Source organism: Melanaphis sacchari, unplaced genomic scaffold, assembly GCF_002803265.2.
Source record: "Melanaphis sacchari strain LSU unplaced genomic scaffold, SCAv2.0 Contig0_pilon_pilon, whole genome shotgun sequence".
Taxonomy (NCBI): domain Eukaryota; kingdom Metazoa; phylum Arthropoda; class Insecta; order Hemiptera; family Aphididae; genus Melanaphis; species Melanaphis sacchari.
In genome coordinates, this window is record NW_020270366.1 from 18,274,626 (window position 1) to 18,278,774 (window position 4,149).

Here is a 4,149-nt window from a genome sequence, read left to right on the forward strand (position 1 = left end):
GCTTTTTGGTTATTATGTCATTATTTAGAATCCTATTTTGTTATTTTGTTCAAATGTTTTTCACCATAATTAATAATAGGTTATTTGAATACATGTGAGAGACAAAAAAAGTATAAGTATAATGTAAATTCTTGAATTTTAATTCACAGTACCTACTTCTTTAATAATTTGAATAAACAATTCTATACTATTAAATAAAATAAATACTTTTTCACATAAGATATTTCACCTAGGTCATTAGTCATTTATTATAATTTTCTTTTTGTATTTCTGAATTGTAACGAGAGATTGTTCTATATTATAATTTATTTACTTTTTAATTTTTAATTACTTTAAAATTCACAGAATTTTTAATAAAATATATTTATTTTGAATATTTTATATATTTTACTTACTTTATGGTAATTTTGCATTTATTATAATTTTTAATAATTAGAGCTTATGGTAATATAATAATTATAGGATAGCATAATTAAAATAGCAACAATTGGAGCATACAAATGATTTTAGTTTTCTATTAATTATTATATTTTTAGTAGGTGAATTAATTTTAATACATAAAATATGGATCAAGAATTAATTTTTTCATTTACATATTGACTTATATTAATATTGTTTAGACATTTAGTTAGTTTACACGATAGGTATAGGATGTTTTGTAAAATTTTTTTGTACCAAATTTAGAACAATAAATCCGTCAAATTTTGCTGATTATTAAGAAATTTAAATATACGTATTTAAATTTGATTGTGATTTATATATTTCTAAGTAACATTTTAAAATTTTGAGTTCTTTCATAATTATTATATGTAATAATATAGTAACGCAACTAATCATTTTTAATAGCACATAGTATAATATTAAATAAATATTGTTGAAATACTTGTTTTATATTTTTTTCTGCATATATTTTATTGTTTAACCATACATATTGTTATTGGTACTATTATAAAATTATGATTATTCTAAATCTTCTTTTAAAGTGTAACGACCATAAGCATTCCATTCGTAAAACATATATAAACTTTTCTAAAATATGATGTTAATAATTCAATATAAATTTTCATCAAGTATTTCCTACTAAACTTAAAAATAATAATATAAATTTCTATCTATTTAAATATCATTATTATTTTTTGTTTTTCTTAGGAATATTCAATGCTCAGTTGTAGTCTGTAGATGTGTTCCATGTTTATATTTTTTTGTGTTAATCAAAAAGAACAAATAATGATTTGTGAGTTGTAAACTTGTACATTCAGTATTAACTACTATTATAATATATTACTACTTATAAGTTATACCTAAAAGAAAATCTATTATATTAATAAAATCAAAAATTTTATAAACATGATATATAATAATAAACATGTGTGTCTCAAATATTTTAATTAAAAGATATTACTTTTCTAAATTAAAGAGTACAAAAAGAAACACTATACAGTGACAATAAATCGTTAACATATTATGGTTTATAAAAATTACAATGTAAATACCACGCATAAATAGAGAAATCTCTAGCGATGTCAATCAATAATATTTTAAATAATTAAAATAGATAACATACTCTTATCAAATACTAAATTATTTTATTTCGGTTTTTGGTCATTATGTGTTTTATAATAATGCGTAGCGTAAATGTTTCAATAAATGGCAAATGTATCAATTTGTGAAAATATTCGCAGACTTCTAACCACTCTGTACGTTGATTGACCTCCGCGATTCCCGTAAACTACATTCTTTACGACAACTGCTTCGACAACCACCGCGTTGTCGTCGTCGTAGTTCCGGTGAATGATGAAAGTGGTTTTATGAATGAATGTATACATATCATATGTATAAGTACATAAACTGGAACTGGAATTCAAACCCGTCGTATACAAAAGTGGTATCGTGAGTATCACGAGAATATTATTATAGCCGTAAGTAAAATAAAATGTACTTATAAATATTTGGCAAAACCGGGAGTGAACGATCAGGAACACAAAAAAGAAAAAGAAAATCATCTTGTGCAATTAAAATTACACACACATACACACACACGATATCACATAACTATATTATATACATCTGTATGTATGTATATAATATGTATATACTGAATGATTCACCAAGTATGCTCACCCTCTTAAGGGCAGTTACCTATTTAAAATTTGATTTTTGAAATTTTCAAATAAATTTATACAACTATCTTTTTAAACTCTTAAAATTGTTTGTACTACTTGATGAGTGTCTTGTGGAAATACGAACTTTTTTAAAAAAACATCCTTCCTTTCTATAAAAAAATACTTATTTGGCGAATAATTCTTTTGAAAAATTGAGGTATTAAAACAAAAATGCCAACATAAAATTTTTGAGTTATTTAATTTTATCAACTAAAAATTCATGAAAATGAGTTTGGTAATTGTGGAGTCTATGGCTTTTTGAAAATTTTAACTTATATAAATGGTTTAATTATATATTTTTGTGAAACATTTACATATAAAGATTATTATCCTTTTAAAATATTTTTATAACTGAAAATATAAACTGGTAATCATCAACATTTTAAATTAAATACGTCAAAATTTTCAAAAAATGTATTCATTAAATAATTTACAGTAAAAAGAGGGGTTCTCATTTTAAATTTTTCATAACTACACAAACTTTTTAATATGTATTACATAAATCTTGATATAGTTTTTAAGTATACTTAAAAATCTTAAATCAAATTTGAATAAACTCATTGATTTGAAAAAACAGGGATATGCACAATTAGTGAATCACATTGTATATAATTACACAGATCGGATTCTGCGTCTTCGTTTATAGTTAAGTTCATAATCTGGGAATTACGCGATGGGTGATCATTGCAAATTTTCCGAAAAAAATTTACTATGATGGGATCCTTTAGTCGTATTTTGATGACCTTACGACGATACGATGATAACAACCATGATAATGATAATAATAATAACGCCGAATAGGTAAATTATAATATATATCCGAATATTATCGGCAGAAAGATAAAATGCAAATGTGAAAGAGAATAAAATTGGAATAGTCAGTGAAAGTCGAACACTTTCATCCGACGTACTGCGGCGACCGTGTCCAGCAACCAGTATCAGGACGCAAAGGTCAACGTCGTTATTGGAGAAACGACGTCGTCGCCGCCGTGCCCGTCCGCAGGAATGCTGCCCTTACGCGCGACCGCTCGATACTCTACGGCGGCGGCCATGGTCACTACCTGACACCAATTTGGTTAAACATTAATCAAATTTTTTTATATATATATATTCCAATATATACATATAGTAGGATATCAACTATTAAATACATAGGAGATACACGTGTATATAAATATATTTTTTTCCCGTCTCATTGAAAAACTCAAATAGAAACCGTCTATTAAACGCGTTAATTCATGTGTGTGGTTTTTTTTTTTTTTTACGCCCATTGTCAGACTAATGGTCATCACACACACACACACACACACACACACACACGATGCACATTACTGTATGATTATAATTTATACAAAAAACGTACATATTATACGCACTTGCAGTAAGTATACAAGACGTGTTTTGAAAGTGTGTTGCACATCTGAATTTGGTAAAATAGTGAATAATAGTAAAAATTATGATATCCTATCATTGTTACTGTTATTCTGATACAGGCTTGAGGTGAAATTCGTCAAATTCTATACATTTTTAGTTATTTAGCATACGATTTATGCAACTGATAGGTTCGTTAAACAATTGATAATTGTTTACTTAAGCCAATAAAGATAGCTCGTAATAATAATATCATATACTAATAATTAAGGTATTTATTTATACGGTCTATGGCGGAATCAGCAATTAACTGAATAAGTATACTAAACGACAAAAATAAATTTGTAGAAAAAACACATCTTATTGAAGGATGTATTCGGGTTCTGTGCATTACCGTAATAGCCGAAAATTACATTTATTTAGCAGCTATGTTATAAATATTTATGTATAATAATAGTATTATGATGTACAAGTAGCGTGTATTATTATTGTTGTCATTATAGTGGTGCAATCGAAAGTTTGGATCCGAGAATAATAGAAGTGTAATAATTAATGCGTAAAAAAAAGCAAAACTACTCCGCTGACTTAAAGTATATGATGTGACGCGAATAGGTAT